Raw genomic sequence first — 19,878 nt, forward strand, 5'->3', positions numbered from 1 at the left:
GTAGTAATTAGCAAGAATATTTCTGGTTTAAATCCTTTGGTGAACAGGAATGATATGAATTTGGCTATGTTGCTCTCTGAAGATCCTTGGCATCCAGAGCAGTATGCGTTCCTCCGCTGACTGGAGCTGATGGATAACTTTCTGTAGATTGTGTGGTCTGTGCTGGAGCTGAGGACCAAAGACTCTAGCTCTAGTGATTGTCTGTTTTAGAAAAAAATATTGTCTCTGCGGAATTAAAGTTGAATTTTACTTTCATTTTCCCATTTCTTGAAAAAATAGTGTCTATTGACAATAGTATGTTTAAAAAAGCTAGAGATTTTTAAGGGCCTAATACTGAATGCCTGACAACTTTGGAACTTCACAAGATTTTAGAAATGGGCATGTGCAAAAGGGATCATTATAAAAGCAGTGGTATCAAGTGAATGCAACTACCATTGTTTAAAAACAGATCAAAGTCTTTGTCAGAATTAATGGAGAAAAATAGTGGTGCTGGAGATGTTTCTGTGTTGACATGAAGAGTGCCTGGGTCTGTATTTTAGAAGAGAAAGGTGAGCTCAGTAGCTGGTAAAATAATAAATTATCTTGTCTTCTCCATTAAGATTTTTTCTGGTTCTTACAATAATGTGAATAATACTGCTTACTTAAGTATTTTGCTAATTATCATAATTATTTATACAGAACTATTTGAGTTGGTTTTTATTAAAAAGGATATTAGAGGGTTTGGGGGTTTTTTAAGAGCTAGATTTAGGCATTCTAAAATATCTAAAATGTACTATAAGTAAATATAGAAGCACCATCTATTGAACAGTTCATCCAGTTAAACCTCCAGTATGGATTTAATAGTAAGTCGCTGGGAGACCATAGTTGGCATAATAGCAGCCAATATTCTTCAACAGGTGCAAGAGCCTTGCCTGTGCCCTGAAGCTTTGTCGTTCCATAATGATTACCTGAGGCACTTTTTCTATTTTGTGGTATTTGATTGGAATAACTGAAATGGATGCGCAGTAACACCAATGTAGATTCGATCAATGTTTTTAGAATTTGCAGAGAGACAGCTGACTAGAAAATGGAGTTAATGATCTGAAAGAAAATTACCTACAGGAAGAGTATCTTCTGCTTATTTAATACTGCATAGATCTACCATCAGTACAGAGACATTTATAGAATAACAAGAGTATGGGAGTAAGAGGCATTCTGTTTACATAATCCATAAATTTTAATTAAAGGTGCCAAAATGTTTTTAGTGTCAGGCCCAAGAAGACAAAATCAGCACTGGAATTACTGGCTTTCTGATCAATAGCAGCTAAGGTCACAGAGAAACCACAAGTAATGACAGATCATAACTTGCACCTAAAATAAAGTTATTTAAGGCATTAATTAAAGCTAAATATAAGTGATTACATTTAAATGTAGACTGATATTTCCAAGCAATTTTCAGGATCTTAAGAGAAGCACTAGGCTGCAAGGTTCACCTTTCATGGCTATTCATATATTTCTAATTCACCAGGGATGCAATTCCTGCACTACAGCTATTGGAAATGGTATTTCCACTGCAGAGTGGGAACTGCAAAGGGCACATGGGAAGGAAGCTGATGGTCTCCACTGTGTGGCTAAAGCCAGGCAAAAGACACAATTCTTAGACAGCAGAGGAGCATGTAGACGCAGCAAACGCATTCATTCTACAGATTGGTAAAATACTAGTGGGTAACTGCAGATAGGTGCCTTTCATCCAAAGGAGATGCTGAAAGTCCAGGATGAAATTCAGTAGTACAAATAGAAAGTCATGCATTTAAAGAAATAAACACAGTTTCTGCAGTTACTCTTTGGAGACAGTAAAATGAGGGAAAACAAAAGTATGTTTATTAGTTGTGAGATGTCTCTGAGCCATTGGTGTAATACACCTGTGTAAAAAAAAGGTAAAATGCTATCTTAGGCCATATCAAGCAAGGTATCTCCAGTAGAGATAGTGAAGTTATCAGTGCCTTTATCATAGAATCATAGAATTGTTCAGGTTGGAAAAAGACCTTTAAGATCATTGAGTCCAACTGTAAACCTAACACTGCCAAGTCCACCACTAAACCACGTCCCTAAGCGCCACATCTACATGTCTTTTAAATACTTCCAGGAATGGTGGCTCAAACACTTCCCCGGGCAGCCTGTTCCAATACTTGACAACCTTTTTGGTGAAGAAATTTTTCCTAATATCCAATCTAAACCTCCCCTGGTGCAACTGGAGGCCATTTCCTCTTGTCTTATCGCTTCTTACTTGGGAGAAGAGACCGACCCCCACCTCACTACAACCCCCTTTCAGGTAGTTGTTGTAGAGAGTGATAAGGTCTCCCCTCAGCCTCCTTTTCTCCAGGATAAACAGCCCCAGTTCCCTCAGCCGCTCCTCATAAGACTTGTGCTCCAGGCCCCTCACCAACTTGGTTGCCCTTCTCTGAACATGCTCCAGCACCTCAATGTCTTTCCTGCAGTGAGGGGCCCAAAACTGAACACAGGACTCGAGGTGCGGCCTCACCAGTGCCCAGTACAGGGGAACAACCACCTCCCTGCTCCTGCTGGCTACACTATTTCTGACACAAGCCAGGATGCCGTTGGCCTTCTTGGCCACCTGGGCACACTGCTGGCTCATATTCAGGTGGCTGTCAACCAGCACCCCCAGGTCGTCTTCTGCCAGGCAGCTTTCCAGCCACTCTTCCCCAAGCCCGTAGCGTTGCATGGGGTTGTTGTGACCAAGTGCAGGACCCGGCACTTGGCCTTGTTGAACTTCATACAACTGGCCTCAGCCCATCGATCCAGCCTGTCCAGATCCCTCTGTAGAGCCTTCCTACCCTCGAGCAGATCGACCCTGCCACCCAACTTGGTGTTGTCTGCAAACTTGCTGAAGGTGCACTCGATCCCCTCATCCAGATCGTTGATAAAGACATTAAACAGAATTGGCCCCAATACTGAGCCCTGGGGAACACCACTTGTGACCAGCCACCAACTGGATTTAAATCCATTCACCACAACTCTTTGGGCCCGGCCATCCAGCCAGTTTTTTATCCAGCTATGAGTATCCCTGTCCAAGCCATGGGCAGCCAGTTTCTCCAGGAGAATGCTGTGGGAAATGCTGTCAAAGGCTTTGCTAAGGTCCAGGTAAACAACATGCACAGCCTTTCCTGCATCCACTAAGCAGGTCACCTTGTGGTAGAAGGAGATCAGGTCAGTCCAGCAGGACCTCCTTTCATAAACCCCTGCTGACTGGGCCTGATCACCTGGTAGTCCTGCACATGCCGTGTGATGGCACTCAAGATGATCTGCTCCATAACCTTCCCTGGCACTGAGGTCAGACTGACAGGCCAGTAGTTCCCTGGATACTGCTTCTGGCCTTTCTCCTAGATGGGCATCTCATTTGCTAACCTCCAGTTCACTGGGAGCTCCCCGGTTAGCCAGGACTGCTGATAAATGAAGGAAAGTGGCTTGGTGAGCACTTCCACCAGATCCCTCAGTACCCTTGGGTGGATCCCATCTTGTGTGTGTAGACTTGTGTGTGTCTAAGTGGTGTAGCAGGTTGCTAATCATTTCCCCTTGGATTATGGGGGCTTCATTCTGCTCCCTGTCTTCCAGCTCAGGGGGCTGCGTACCCCAAGAACAACTGGTCTTACTATTAAAGACTGAGGCAAAGAAGGCATTAAGTACCTCAGCCTTTTCCTCATCCTTTGTCTCTGTGTCTCCCCCTGCATCCAATAAAGGAGATTCTCCTTAGCCCTCCTTTTGTTCCTAATGTGTGTATAGAAACATTTTTTATTGTCTTTTATGGCAGTAGCCAGATTAAGTTCTATCTGTGCTTTGGCACTTCTAATCTGCTCCCTGCATAACCTCATGACATCCTTGTAGTCCTCCTGAGTTGCCTGCCCGTTCTTCCAAAGGTCATAAACTCTTTTTTTTTCCCCCAAGTTCCAGCCAGAACTCTCCATTCAGCCAGGCTGGTCATCTTCCCCGCTGGCTCATCTTTCAGCACATAGGGATGACCTGCTCCTGCGCCTTTAAGATTTCCTTCTTGAAGAATGTCCAGCCTTCCTGGACTCCTTTGCCCTTCAGGGCTGCCTCCCAAGGGACTCTAACAACCAGCCTCCTAAACAGGCCTTTGCAGGATAAAGTATGTAAGTCTCATCACCCATGTTCAAGAAAGATTAAATCAAACTGGAAGAGACACGGAGGCAAGCTAGGGAAAGAACAGGAGGACTAAGAGGCAAGAGGATGCTAACAGATGTTGACTTAACCTAGTAAAAGGAAGCCTGGGAAAGAGACTGTGATCACAGTCTCTCTAACTGCCTTCAAGCAGTGCACACCCAGAAAACTAGAAAATTTGCTTATTGTAGACACAAACCTCAGGGATATAAATTGGTCATGAATAAATGTAAGCTGCAAATTAGAAAAAAAGATTCTAAGCCATCAGAGCAATGAATTTCTGCAACAGTAAGCAAAAAGATGTTAAGAAGAAAAAACCTTTTAGGATAGTGCTTGGCCAGTTAATGGAAAGGAATAGGAGGAGCCTGCATGCTGAGACCTTTCTGTCTTCTGTTCCCCTACTTTGTAGCCCTCCTATTCCACATAGCAAAGGACTATGGACAGTTTTGTATGCTCCTGAGATTGCCTTTGGGAACCAGGTGCTTGTAGGTATTCAGTAAGGTAGGACACAATAGTAAAAAAGCAAGAAGACACTTCAGCTGTGAGAGAGAAGAATCTAGGTTTGTTGGTCGTCTTGGGATCTCCGCAAGCCATTGGTGCGATACAGCCCTGACAAATGCTCAGAGAGGTGTAAGAGCTTCAAGCCCATTTCAGGGTAGGGATGCTGATTTGGGTTTCAGCTTGCTTCCTCCACATTGTTGGAAGCCCAACCATCAGTTACTGCTTTGAGACAGTACAGGGACCTGCTCTGTGCTGCTGGCAAACAATTTGTTAGCTGATTCCAGCTGATATTCAGTAATTATGCAATGACTTTTTATCTACTTTGTCCCAGTGCTACCAGTTACAGGAACGTACCAGCCCCACAACTGGGAGGTAGTGGCACCCGACCTGCCTGTCAGGCAAGAGAGGTGCTGGCAGTGAGCGCTCCCCCTCCCCGCTGGCTCAAGCCAGGGGAAAGCAGCAGTTTGGTACAAATTACATTCACCTGGACCCTAGCAGCAAACAGCTCCCTAAATCAGTCACAGCCACCTGTAGGCTGCCCTGGCTCCTGCAAGGCAGAGAGGTCCAGGTTAGTTTAAGGCTTATCCCACAGGACGGATGCAGCATGGGAGCAGTCGTGCTGTCGGGTCCCGGCTCTCCCACGGGACGTGTGGCAGTGTGGTTGGGGATGCTCTCGCCGTGCGTACTGACTCTGGGCACCGCCTGAGTCTGTGAGCCCATCCTCACTGCTTCAGTGCAGCGCAACAGGGTTCGCTTGAACTGCCTCTGCTGTGTTTGTGGGTATGCCTTTGCCTTGAAGCAAACCAGAAGCATTCCCGCAGTCAAGCCCAGCTGAGGAGAGATTAAGGCTGCTCTTCATTAACACCTTGAAGTGTTGTTTGCATTTTCCAGCTCACACCCTCTGCCATACTGTAGCTACCCTGATGAGCACTGTTTGGCTTGAATGTAGATGAAGTGTTCTAGCAAGTATGTCAAGAGTTGGCTGGTGGTCAAGATTCAGTCATGTAACTGTGTAGACATACCCCAAAACAAACATAAATTTTTGTCTCCCTCATGGCAAGGCAGAGCAGGGTAACTGCTTCACCCTGCAAAGCTGAAAGACAGCAGATCTGGATGTTTCTTGTCTTGCAGATGTCAAACATCCAAAATTGTGGCTTCAAAAATTATGAGATTGGCTTCAAAATCTTGAAATCTTAAAATTAAGGCTCTGGAAATCCCTTTTATTTTGCCTTCTGTTTTTCTCAGCCTCTTCTGAGCCTATCAGTACCTAAAATCACATATTGCACCTTTTCTTTGCATCTAAAAGCGTACGAAAATAAAATATGAAAACTGTTGAGCAAGAAGGCACTGCCCGAGCATTCACACACCAGTCAAGGAGTCGCAGATACACCACCCAAGACTTTAACTGCTCGGACCGGAGTCCCTTCGCAGCGGGTGACTCCAGTGAGCTGATGGGTGCCCCTTTCAACTCCTCACACACACACCACTCACCCTTGGGTGCTGCTTCTTCCCTCAGGCTTGACCCTAAGTTCCCCAAAGCTGCATCTCTAATCAAGGCCTTCAAAATAAAAAGTGTAATTCTATCTGTGGTGCACAAATTTAGGCAGCTCCAGCTGGCTGCCTCCAGAGAGGGACTCCAAACACTAACATGCCTGGGCACTTACACCCTTGCAATCTAAGTTCCTGCCCCTCACACCGTAGTCTGGTCCAGTAGTAATATTCGGGTCTGGGGTCTTCTCTCACATTGGGTCCTTTTTGTTGCGTCTAGACAGGTTCTTTCTCTTTCTTGTATTTTAGGCTAGTTGTTACTATGTCTCCTTTTCCTGGCTCAAACTGGCTCTGGGGCTTTCCCATCTTCTCATTCCTCTAATCAGAGAATAGGTCAACGTTAAGCAAAAACATTAAGCAAGGTGTGAGTTCTGCTTTATCATGAACAATTACTTTTAAGCAGCCAAACAAAGTCCTTAAAGACCTCCAAAATATATTAACAGCCTCTATAATTTATATATGCTCCTATGCTATTATTATAGCCTCACAATCTTATCCCATTATTGCCACATGCTGTTTACGTCTCGTACGGGTGTGGTCCGCATGATCATGCAGCTCAGCTTTGCCACCTTCCACAAAAAAACTCAGATTCTCATGTGAGCAGCTCTCTTCAGAAGGAGAAGCTTTACAGAAAATCATCACATCATAGAGCTCACGAGAAACTCTCCAGAGTTGACAGCACTGGATTTGATAAAGGCAAGGATTGAGTTTGGCCAGAGTTTGCACAGCTCCAATGAGGATATAGTTTGGATTACAGAATTCTTGCTGAAGGAAAATATGTATGGAGTGAAAAAAACCAGGCATAGATTACCTGAAAGGAGGAGAAGAAAGTGAAGAGGTCAGAGGTGGCTATGGTTGTTGGCTTGTGCAGTGCAGTACATGCATTTTCAGTCACACACCAGGGAAACTACTGCAAGGCTGTGAAATTCCCCCTCCAGCACAGAACTCACCCACCGCAATAAAAAGTTGCTGGGTCCCAGCCTGTATTTTGGAGGACTGGCAACTTGATTATCACTTGGTACCCTAATCGGGTCTTAACTACAGAATGCAGTCTGCTGCTCGACTGTTCATTTCTAACTGATGTCACATACACCACCGTATTCAATGCAGAAAAGCTTTTAAAGTTAAGCAGATTTTTGAATCATGTCATATAGGATTTTTTCTAATGATTTTAAATTGTTTTAAAGAATAGGATATAGTACTATTTCTGTCTAGTCTAGGATTTTCTCATTTTAAACTGTTTCATCTGATTGTTAAACTGGCGGATCCTTGTTAGGTTTGAAATATATTTCTAAATAAATTCTTTAAAAGTTTAGAGATTTTGTTATCCATTGTAATTAAGTGTAATTTGAGTTTAGCACATTGTAGCTTCCCTTTATTCTTATATCCCTGATATCTTTATGATATCAAGACTTAGATATATTCTAATACTTCTGCTTAATGTTTGCCTGTTAATTTGTTTAAAAAAATTAACTATAAGAATCTTTTTGTATACAGGTACAGAAATAATACAGCAGTTCAGATACTGAACATCACTACTCATTTTTTCCCAAAAAACTCCTTAGATTGAGTCATATAAAACATCATCATAATTTTCAAATTTTCTACTGCCTCTTTAGATATGACAGCAAAATATATAGCATCACATGATGTTCCAAATATTATTATTACCTTGATAGAGTCTTCTCTAACATCAGGGACAGGGCCTTCATAATTTAATTCAAGTATATACAATCATCAGCATTTCCTTAGTGTAAAGGCTAAGACATTTGACTTCAAGGAACAAACAGATCGAGGTATTTCATTATCAGTAGTCTACTCTCTATCCATAAACTTTCACCGAAATTCGAAGTCAGTTAAATTATGTAGGTTTTATGCTGCTTGCTAACATCAGGAAAAGTTTTGCATTTGCTATTAATCTCTATCTGGTAACTTCAGTCTTAGTTACACTGAGTGTTACTAATTTTCACTCTGTCAATCAACATGCTAACATTACACTGTTTTATATACAGACTCCTATTTCTGCTTTTGAAAAAAATGTGTGGGACTCATCTCACTTAACTTTACCCTTGCAAAACATTTACACTGCGAAGCTGACTGTTTTGTCTCTGTAGTACAGAGCAAGCGCTAGATAGTGGGGGTGGGACACCCACACACCTCTCACGGCTGCTCCTGCTGCTTGTGTTAGACACTTGGGCGAGCATGGGACAAATTCTCCTCCCATCATTGACTGGCTCTAGATAACTGCGGCTGGGTATGTGACGTTTATTATGGGTTTGCTTGCCTAAACAGTAGTGCCTCATGCCATTAAAGATGTCTTGATGGTTCCCATGCTAATGAGGCAGGAAACCTTTAGGGCATCTGAAAAGGCACTAGACACCTAAACATAGATAACTGAGTCCCATCCATGGGTACTCAACCCAGGTGAGGTGAGTGCCCCCACCCCATTCCACAGGACTGGAGCGGTTCTCCTACACATTGTTTGAGGCATAAGAAGAGATTTTATGCGCATTGGAACTGCATCTCTGTGTGCGACTTCAGCCACTGCAGAAAAGCAGCAGTCACTCAGGAAAAAATTGCCCTGGATGTTTCAGAAACATGCAGCAGTATTATACAAGGGTTTTGGACTGTCATAGAATTACTGCAGAAGAATTGTCTTTATTTCCAGCCTAGATGGTTTCAGGTCACAGTAATACCAACCCATCTACTTTGTTTCTTTGCCCACAGATTGGGTACATCTCTGACATCATGTGCCCAGCTTTGCCTCACATGTTGCAGGCTTCGACTGTGCTCAGCCTGGCCTACCCTTGGGTCCGTGAGACGTGTCCCACCGGTGGCAGGACCCAGGCAGTGCCAACAGGCCAGTGCCTCTCCTCTTCCTGCCTTTTCCCCAGAGGGATATCATCAGATCGGTGTTTCTGGGTTGGGAAACTAACTCAGGTGAGCTCATATGCAGGTTTCAGGAATGAAGCAGTGTCCTATCCACATGTTAGAGCTCAGAGCTCTTCAAAGCACATGCAGCCCATTCCCATATCATAGGCAAGATCTGCATATCTGCACAGAGATGGGACAGTTCAACCACCGAGCGGGACGGTGCAGTCTCCCTCACCCCCCTTTCTCTGCTGGGAGATGGCTGTGTCGTGATGCCGGTGCACAGAAAGCAAGGTTCACCCCTTAGCGGTTCACCTTTCCTTGCCTGCAAAGTAGACAAGCCGAGCGGATTTTGTTTCTGGATCACAAAGAGAATGATGATGATGATCTTTTAAGAGAGAAGTCACCATGACACGTACATCTTTCCATATCAGCAGGGTATCAGCTCTTCTGCTCCTGAGCTAGCTGCTGCCTGGGTTTTCTCTCAGCTGTGTTTCTGACTGAGCAGTTTGTCTTTCCCTTTCATTTTTAGCAAAGTCTTGATCCCAGGAAAGGTCAGAAATCCTAGCCCTGACTGACAAAAAGTCAAAAGCAATTTTGGTATCTGGATGTCTACAATTCTCAGTGAAATCTCTTAAATCTTTATAATTTAAAATCCCTAGAGCTGTACTCAGAGAGGCGCAGACATCTGGTTTATCTCAGCCTCAGGACTTTTGACTTCCCGTAACAAGCGAGTTTTTTGTGGGAGTGCTTCTCTGCCTCAGCAGTCAGACAGTGGGCTGTACGTCACGAGCGGTCCTGGGTCAGGCTGGCTCATCCGTCCTTCCTTCTCCTATTTCCTTCTTTTCCACTGGAGAAAGCTGAAGGTACTTGTATGTACTCTTTATGCTGCTGTCTCTCTGTAACCACATATTTTTCAGAGGAAGGTCAGTCTCTCTCTCCTTTTCACTGGAAATCCAACGGGATATATCCCTAAATATCAAATCAAATCAAATTTCTTGTTAATTCAAAGTGGGCTTTGTGTTGTATTTACTGACTAGTTTGTATTTCAACTTCTGCTGGCCTCTAATTCTTCCAGTCCAGAACTGAAAATACAATATTGTACATCACTGGGAAGGAAGGAACTGTCTGCCCCTGAGGAAGCAAGTTATTTCACTTTTATGAGTAGCTTAGATAGCATAAACAGAATATATCATAGAATGAGAAGTAGAAAAAGTCTGCCAAATAATCCAAATTACGTAACAAGAGTGGTCTGTGCCTCCTGTATTTGTGGAATTGGCTCGCATCTCCATAAAGATTCATGTAAATGGTAATCCTTTCTTTGAAAGGCTCAGTACGATCAGTCCTGTTGGTGTTAGCAGTCCTCGTTCAATATGTTTCTGATCAAGAACTGATGCAAGATAAGTAGTAAACAGTAATTTTGCAGCTTGGAGTTTTGTGAAGCTGTGCAACTGATTTATTTCCAAAGGAGGTATTGTAGTAGTATGTCTTTTTTGCTTTCTCAGTGGAAGTTTCTGTTGAACAAAACTAAATTTTAAGAGGCTATGAAAGACTTCCATTAAGCCTAAATTGAACAATATTCCAGTAGAGCACATACTTCATAAAAGTAGCTATATGGATTTAAAATCAGTTGTCAGCAAAACTGTATTCTCACTTGAAATCTTTTCTCCATAATACTTTCATTTTCAATGTGTATACAATACTTCATTTTAAAACATATTTACTACTATTATCTGCCTTATTTGAACAAGACTATATGGCAAAATATTTCAGTTGTTATTATTCTTATGTGTGGTAGGGAAACTGGGCTAGAATAAATTATTATTATGTGAGTGCCTAAATGATTTGGAAACCATACACAGAGAGTAGTTCTCAATTATACACCATTAAGTGCAGTTCTGCAAGTGTTTTTCCTTGTTCTGGTACTATTCAGTATTCTCACTGACAGCTTGGATGAAAGGTTAGAAAGTACGCTTAATAAATTCACAGAGCAGAAGCAGCGTGTTGGAAGGAAGGCAATGGAAAACGGCCTTGATAAAGTAGCAGAGTAGCCTAGAAAATACCAGCTTTCCAGCAGTTAAATTAGAGGAAATGCAGAACTGTACATACAGCTCGACATAATCAGCTGCACATGAATACAGATGGGAAACAACTGGCCAAGCAGCAGTTCTGTAGAAAAGACCCGGTGTCATAATGATCCCAAGCTGAACATGCACCAAGGATGTTGTGCTGCTGCAAACAAGGCCAGTGCTATTGTGGGCTATAGGAAGGGGAGTAATAAAGCGTAAAATGTAATTATTTTGCTCTGCTCGACACTGATAAGGCCTCAGTGGCAGAACTTTACCCACTTGCAGGAACTGCAGCTCAGGTAGGATCCAAGAAGAGAGAAAACTGGGCTCAAAGATCTAAAACACATAGGCCTTCAAGGAAAGGTTGAAGGGTTGTTTAGTCTAGAGATGAGCGGAGGAAAGGAACACATGCTAGCAGCCTTCATACGGCAATGGGTGACTCTAAAGAGGAAGGGATTTAGCTGCAATGTATGCTGTCAGTACAGGAAAGCAATAATAGGCTTAGATCTCAACAAGGATGATTTAGTATAAGCATCAGGAAAAAAAATCCAAGTGGCAAGGAAAGAAAAGTGGAGCCCTGGAATAGGTTGTTTGGGAGGAATTCATGGAAATTTCAGCCTTGCAGATGTTTAAAGTAGGTTAGACAAACATCAGCAGGCATGGCATAGGTCAGGGATGGGCAAAGCGATCTCTCAAATTACCTGCTAGCCCTGTTCCTTTAGTGATTTCTGTATGATAATACAGCGATTATACTTTTTCTAATTTTGCCTGTGTCAGTATTGATTGAAAATTACTAGGGTCTGATGGCTTTGTGAATGGTTTTTGTGAAATAAATAGGTGAACATAGTCAGATACCTGTGGTAGGATACAAAGCACTCAATTCTAGCCATAAGAAAGTTTGGTCTTTTGTCTACTTGTAGTTCATTGAAAAAAGATGGACACCTTTTAGACATTACCTAAGGAGTGGGTGAATCACCCTCCAGAGGTACCTCTGCCTCTCCTTCCACCTATTCTCCAGCAAATTTACATTGGTAGCGTATTCTTGGTCTTTCCTTTTCTCAGTCTGTGATACTAGAAGTTTGGTTTTCTGAGAACCAAAGTGCTTGGACTTCACAGAGGGCTATCTGGAAAAATTATATAATTGGCAGGATATCAGAGTAGGAAATCTAGTGGTCTTTTCTGACCCTCAGTTCTGTGAAGCCCATTCAGTGAGTCATTTGTGAAGGATTTATAGCTGTTATGATGAATAGTTGTTATCAATACATAAATGCACATGACCGATATGTGAGATAGTTCTACACCAAACTTACATAAGCCACTTATTAGTCTGTTGGATTCTTATTCAATTATTAATTGTTTATTAATCCTCTAAATTGTTTACACTGTATCTTGTGTACAGTGTGTGTGAGAGACAATACAGCACTTTTAGCCAGAAAATCTGCTATTAAAAATTATTCTTTACATTTTAATGAAGATTTTAAAGTACTAAGCTACTGGACACTGAAAGGGAAAACTAATAATATTTTTAAAACAATGGTATGTTTAATCCTGGATAATATTGTAGGAACCATGCAGTATAAGACACCTTTCTCCATCATAAGCATCCTGTGGCTAATAGAGAGACTGTAAACTTTATCCCCAATCTGTTATTTATGAAACATTTTCTGTTGCCTGGTAAAAAAAAAAAAAGAGTCTCATTTGTAGGGCTTTTTAAAAATTAGAATTACACTCCAGCAACCAGTGATGACTAGTTATTGTTCCTTTTGTCAACAGGCAAGATGGAGGTTCTGGCAGCTTACCATGTCCCGGGCTCTGCAGAGTTAAGTGAGAAGTGCGCCCGTTCTAGCGTGCATCACATCGCATCTTGGGTCTGAAGTGCCAGAAGGATCCCAGCGCTGCAGACTGAGACGGCTCTGAGCACCTCAGTACCCCGTTTCTGACAGAACCCAGGGATGGCAAACTTACAAACCAGTATTACCTGTCTGGGGCAGGTTTAATTTTATAAATTAAAACCATAAACTCTATGAGTTTCTAGACCATATTTGTGCTGTTGAGGATGATCTGCTCAGATGAACAGTTTTGCGTCCATCGGAGAGACAGGTTCTTCTGCTGGACCAGAAGATGACAGCGGACTGTATATTGTAACTAATACCATTTGTAGCATCTCCTAGTGCAAATAATTGAAGAACAGGTTGCAAGAAAATCCTGTAGACAATAAGACATGCTTTGTTTTGATCTACAAATTTTAAAAAATGTTTTGTTTTTTTAAAGATAACCACTTTTACATAACACTATGTGTGCAGTCTATGTGCAGCTCTTCACTGTGGCTATCTATATTCCAGAGGTGATGAATTCCTTGTGAGACGCCTGAACCTTTTTAGATTTGTGATGAATCCCTAAATTATGAGAGTATCATGAAAAACTAGAAGGGAAAAGTTCCAGGGCTTTTATTTGACTAGACTTCTCCAATTACTTCCTGTTAGTGTCCCGGAAGGGGGAGGAAAGGGCAGGAAGTAGAAATGAAATACAAAAAAATACATTGCCTTTCTTTTTTGGCATATGCACCTATCCGAATGTGTGTTTGATCTAATAGCCAAGGGGAGAGAAACAGCTAAATTAGCTGAGCCCTCATGTGAAAGGTCTACGTTTTCAGGCAGTGTTTGCTGATTTTGTCTCTTGAATAGCTATAGAAAAGAAGGAGTATGTATATGCCCCACCATATGTGAAAAGGACATACTTGCCATTCCTTTATTTATTTTTGCTCTTTCAAAAATTAAAGTGCCAGTTATTTGGAATGCTGTAGTCTGTGGTCTCTTTACATTTGTTTAGTGAGATCCTTTCAGCAAGGTCATTCCCATTACAGTGTAACTGCATGGTGACCACAGCTTTGGGCCTGTATAATAAAGATCTAAATTCAAAATTTTGTTTCTCATCATTTTCTCTACTTTTATGTTATACCTGCAAGTCATTGATCGGAATCCTGCTTATTGCTGCTCCCTGTTTAGAAGAAGATTTGGCAAAAAAATGTTAGAGGAAGGTATTTGTGTGGTTGGACCGTGTTGTCCTTTGTGTCATTATTTACAAGAGGTTAAAGGGCAGAGGGATACAAAATGTTAGCAAGTCAATAGTGATGCTTAAATTTAATTTGCACGCGAGGCCCCAAGGCAATAAGGAGATCAGGCTCTTCGCATCCCGGATTTAAGGCCATACTAAAGTATTTGACATCTGGTCTCTATTAATTAGTAATCCTGGAAAGGTATGGGAGGAAAAAGCTGCAAGAAGGGCTGAGTCTAAGCTGGCTTTGATTTGCTGTGTGTGTGATGTATTGTGCTGAACATATGTACATCAGAGTTTAAAAGCCAATTAGACTCTTTTCCCTTCCTCCTTCTTATTTTCTTCTTTGAAGACAAAATTTTAAACTACAAAAATGTTCTTCAAGTAGCAATTAAGTTTGTGTGAGCAAAGACTGCACATTGCGTTTCAAAAATTAATGTGGTCCTGACAAGGCTACCCTAGCCATGCTGCATTATAGGCAGGGTTTTGTCCCACTGATGCTATGGTTAGCTTGTAGCAAACACGAGTTCATGTCAACAGAGCATCCCTGACCTTTGAAACCTCTTAGTCAGGCATCACTGTGATCCTGCATCTTACGTAGTTGCATACGGATGGCAGAGTGCTCACCTCTGTGAAGTCCATACCAGTCCATACCCAGAAGTATGAATGGGATCAGACAACAGCACCTCAGTGCAGCTTCCTGATCAACTTAAGCTAGTTTAAGGCTGCTCTCCTGCTCACGAGGGACAGTGCTGTCTTCCCCTTCTGCCCCGCTCACACCTTCCCACTATCTCCCTCGAAGAGCTGCACAGCGATGAAGCTTCCTGCTCTGACTGAAAATGTCCCCGTCTAAGAGTTTAGCTCTTGTGCTGGCTCTGACACCAGGGAGGGGGTGGGAACAAACACTTTTTTATCAGCAGTTTCGTTTTAGGTCAGCTTACACTGATGGAGGAACCATGCCTTCAGGTCCCTCTAACTGTCAATTAACTAATCGTATTACCTAAACTTTCTATTTAAGTGCATTGCTTTCATATGCCTAAGAAGTATTCCTTGATTCAATAACACTGCAAAGAAAATAAAGCACTGGAAATGAATCAAATCCATAGAAAAAAACAATAATAACACCTTTAAAATAACTTCACAGTGGCAGTATTTGAGGTACAAGAAGAATACATTGCTGTGAAAAGAATACGTTCTTGCCATTCAAATTACTCTGAAGACCAAAACTCTCTTTTTTTCAGAGAAACAGAAGTGAAAGCTGCGTGCCGTAGCAGTACCAGGGCAGTGTAAGTCTCCTGTTCTAGCAGACCTGTAGCTGTTAATGAGGTATATGCTCACTGCATGGCCAGCTGGTCCCACCAGAAATGTAGATGCTTGAGCTTGACCATGGCACCATTTGAATTTGAATGTCCAAACAAATTGCTCCAAGAGCAGGGCCTGTTTTGGAGAAACGGCTTTTTGTCTGTGCTGTACCGGGGGCTGCTGGAAGCTTGACCATCCTGTTGGGTGAACTTTTCTGGCGAGATGTGTGACTGTTGCCCATCTGTTGAAGGAGTGATTAAAAAACAAAACACAACAAAATAGGCAAACCTCCCGGCACTCTGGTAAGGGCAGAGGTTGGAGCTTTTTGTTCTTTGGATGAATCCCCTTTTGAGAAGCCTCCCCGTGCTTTCCCTCAGCATCTGGACAAGCCCTTCTTTGTGAAGGGACATGAATATGGAGAGACCTGCAGTGCACCCGTCTCTGCAGTCAGCTTCAAAGGAAAGTTTCAAAAGTCATTATTTTCTGGCAACTTCAAACATCTGAATTGGGGCAGTGCTGGCTTTACAAACAGTATCAGCTGAATTTGATGACTTGGAGCAATTCAGTATTTGCACAATTAGAACAAATACTTCATGTGGACTATGTGGCTTAGCAGGCAGGAGTGTTGGTTTTGCTGACTGAATGTAATATGTGAGTATGTAGTTCACATTCAAATAAGATGGTCTTAAGTCATTTCCTTAGCAGACAATAATCCGTTCCAAGAATAAGAACATCTGTTCAGGGCCCAGACCTGAAATAAATAGAAGGTTTAGAGACAGGTCTTTTGTCCAGCATTGTTTAGGTATTAGACATCGAAGAAACAGTTGACCTTCAGGTCACAGCTGGGATTTTGGTGACAAAGTATGAGCATGTCTCTGCTACAGCTGACCACACCAAATCTTACCTGCAACTGCAGTTCTGTTCGTACCGCCAGTCTGCATTGCTGTGATAGCACAGGCTTTTACAAATATCAGCTTGCTTTAGATTGCTTAGTTACATTCCCTTGGTTTTGAACTATGTGTGTGTGTACACGCTGCTGTTGATTCATCCAATTCATACAAGGGAAACCCCAACAGTTGGCTATCAAATTGTCACTTATTTGTTAGTTATTACTCAAAAAAGCCCAAGTTTTTTGAGGAACTATGTCCATCTTTCGTAAGCAATTATCTATCTCACTTTTTAAATTCTCTGTTGCAACCTTCATCTAGAATTCTCCAAATACTGTCAAATACTAAATAAAGGAGTCTCACAAAAGCTTCTGGGCAGCATACATTTTATTCTAATGTATAAGTAGATAAGCCAAGTCACTGGAGAGCTAAGTAACTTCACTGATATTTCACAAGAAGTTGCTGCACTGCAATCAGCAATAAACAAAACTAATTATAACCTTGTAAGGAAGCCAATATCTCAAAAAGTTATTAGCTTGATTTTTCTCACTCCCTGTTGTGTTTGCCTTCTATGCAAAGAGAGCTCCTCTGTCAGCACCTTCACTTCACCTCAGCTTCTCCAAGAGCTCTGTACCTGTCCCGTCCCCATCTCACAAGAAACAATTAGGTCGTATTACTCCATATGATACCTTAACTGCCGTGAAGGGTCATCTTCGTACTTTGTATTGGGTCAGTTCTTGGCCAGTTTCAAGGCCGTCTACTTCTCTGCTTGGCTAGCACCTTTCCCTCCTAAGGATAAATGATGCTCTTGAGGTCATGTCTGGTTTTGCAGTTAGTCTCTACTGCTGAAGTCAGAGGAAGAGAGCATGCTCCTGGCGACATAATAAAGAAGGGGAGTTTCAGTGGTGTGTCACTGGGCTCTGCACAATGCCCTCCCTCCGTAGGTGGCGATGTGCAGCTGCTCCGGGTGTCGGATACGAGGTGCAGAGTTAATGAAATACCATCAGTTATGAGTTTATTTCCCAGATGTTGTCACTGTTTTCTTAAACCCCAGGGCAGAGCTGGAAGTTGAAGCGATGGGCAGAATTAACAGCTCTCATAAAGGCCGATAGCAAACCTGACTGGGAAAACCCTGTCTGTACAGAGAACTTCCCGTGCGATTACTGAGGTTAAAAGCTGAAAGGTAGGCAGGCACTCTCTCACAAACTTACTTAAATAATGAACTGGCGAAGTCAGAAAATTGCAAAGCAGCACTGAAAATGGAGAATGTGCTGTTCACACCAGTTCTGCTTTTCACCAACACTCCCTATTGCCAGCACAGAGCTTCAAAAGACTTTCTACCTTTTTGTTGCTACCACTAAGAATAAGCAGAAAAGAGTTTGATCGACTTTAAAAGAACAAACAGTGTAAAAAAGTTTCCACCTTTCAGCTTACAGGGGAACAGGTAGATTCAGTGTTAACTCAAAGAGCTGAACGAAATGTTCCTGAATTGAGAAGCAGGAGGCAGCAGTTGCTGCTGGCTGCGGGAGCCGTGCCCTGCCTGACCGTCCTGCAGCGAGCTGCAGCCAGAGCTGCTGCGAGGCAGAAGGCACTGCTCACCCATGGCCCCGCAAGGCACATTTCACAGCAAATGAGCTTCAGCAGGAGAGGGAAAGCTTCTCCTAGCTCATTGTTACTCCTGGGGAAAGCACGGCCACCGTAGTGATAGCAGGCAATGAACGGGAACTGAACTGAAGCTGGATGTATTGGCAATATGCTGACCTTTTAAAAGCAATAATTAATTATTGTGTTGAATTCCCAAAGAGCATGGTGGATTCAGCGTCAGTGGGAATAAGTCTATCTTCGTAACCATTCAAAGGGTGGCAATGTCCCAGTGCCGGCAGAAGCGTTGTGCTTGACGTTGCTAACACGTGTGCTGTGGAGGATCAGACAGACCTCAGACCTGGTGATCAGAACGACACTGACCTAGCTCTCTGTTATCTAATCCCAGGCACCTTTCACAGCTACCACCCTCACTTTACTCCAGTATTCACTTAGTGTGTATGCACTAGAGAGTTCATGCTCTGTCTCCATGGGAAGCTGGAAGTGCGGAGCTCTAACCATCAGTGGATGTCAGAAAAAAGAGCAATTTCAGTTGTACCTGTCGTAGTCAACCAAACAATGATGTTTTCCTTAAAATCCCAATAATATCAGTTCAGACTGAACAAAATAAAGCCCCTGACTCTTATTTGGGCACAAAGCTTCCTATTAAATCCAGTTGAACTGGAAAATTAGAAACTAAATATTCGAAACTGAGCTACCTGTCTCCTTCAGTAAAATTCTGGAAGCTAGCCAAAACCAGAATAGTGTTTGCTTGTTTGTGCACAAGATGTTTTGTTTTGAAAAACAGCCAAAAACATATGTGAGATCCAGATCAGATTCTTATCGCATCTTATCTGTTAGCCTTGGTTTTGTTGTGACTCTGAAGTGTCCTGTGCGAAACAGATTTGGACAGTTTCAGGAATTCTCCTCCCAACAGCCTTATTTATAGCAGATTTTATCAGGTGGATTTCTAATCAATAACCTTCACGAGACCCACACTAGGATCTGCTGTTTGGTTTATTTTGGTTTTGGTATTGTTGTTTGTCAACAAAAGAACTGCGAAATAAAAGTCAGAATGTAAAAGTGAGTCCAGGTCAACTAAGGCAGAGACCTTCATGGTTTCCAGCTGGGAGACCCCGTCTGATGCCACACGCACCCCCTCACTGCCCAGCAGACTGTATAGTACGCAACTGATCAGTGCTTTTCTGAAGTTTCTCTGACGAAAGCCCTGCCCTGCACAAAATCATGCTTGGTGCTACGTGGCTGATGTGAGGCGTTAAGCATCTTGGCTTTCTTTAGCTTGGGTAAGAACTGAAGCACTTGCAGACCTGGAGGAATAGGCTCTCTGAAGAAGTCAAACCACAAGTTGGCAGAGATGACACCTGTCATTTACGTTTGCTGAAAGAGCTCCTTTGCACAGCAGGGGAAGCAGGATCGGCCTCTACCATAAGTAAAACCATCCGCGCACAGTTTGAACAATTATTGTCATCTGTATCTGGAAGACACTCAAAGGAAATAAAACATCTTTTTTGGTTTTTAGAGTGCGCATTCTGTACATCAGCCAGTGCTTTTTCCATGGGCATTCTCACAGCCTCCCTGCGTTTACCACAGTGACAGAGTAAGAGGAATAGTTGTTAGCATAGCTTTGTCATTTTCATCATTTCTTCACTCTGTATTGCAGCTTAACTTCACATAATTGATTTCAAGTACTGTAACGATAAGAAGAGCATGGAATTTACTTAGCTGTTAAGGTAATCTCTAAAGAGAAGGATATTCATTCCTCTTCCAGCTCCACTTCTCAGGCAGTTTTATAATCACCTTCTGCAGGGAATACTGGAGCAGTGATTCATTGTTAACAGCAGTCCATCCCATCCCACCCCACCTCCAGG

At 42.5% G+C, this 19,878-nt stretch overlaps 1 protein-coding gene across 2 annotated transcripts in view; it reads left to right on the top strand.

Moving 5' to 3' along the window:
* SCAF8 (SR-related CTD associated factor 8) overlaps positions 1–19,878 on the top strand; it is a 168,050-nt gene that overhangs the window by 87,938 nt on the left and 60,234 nt on the right. Inside the window, exon 21 of one of the 2 annotated variants that reach the window (XM_069787063.1) lies at positions 12,939–14,085. The exons of the other annotated variant lie outside the window; for it this stretch is intronic. The gene's annotated coding sequence lies outside the window, so the exon portion shown is untranslated. Of the gene's footprint in view, positions 1–12,938; positions 14,086–19,878 lie in introns of those variants that run through there. 2 annotated transcript variants of the gene reach the window in all.

The sequence above is a fragment of the Haliaeetus albicilla genome, chromosome 7 (assembly GCF_947461875.1).
Source record: "Haliaeetus albicilla chromosome 7, bHalAlb1.1, whole genome shotgun sequence".
In the NCBI taxonomy this organism is placed as follows: Eukaryota; Metazoa; Chordata; class Aves; order Accipitriformes; family Accipitridae; genus Haliaeetus; species Haliaeetus albicilla.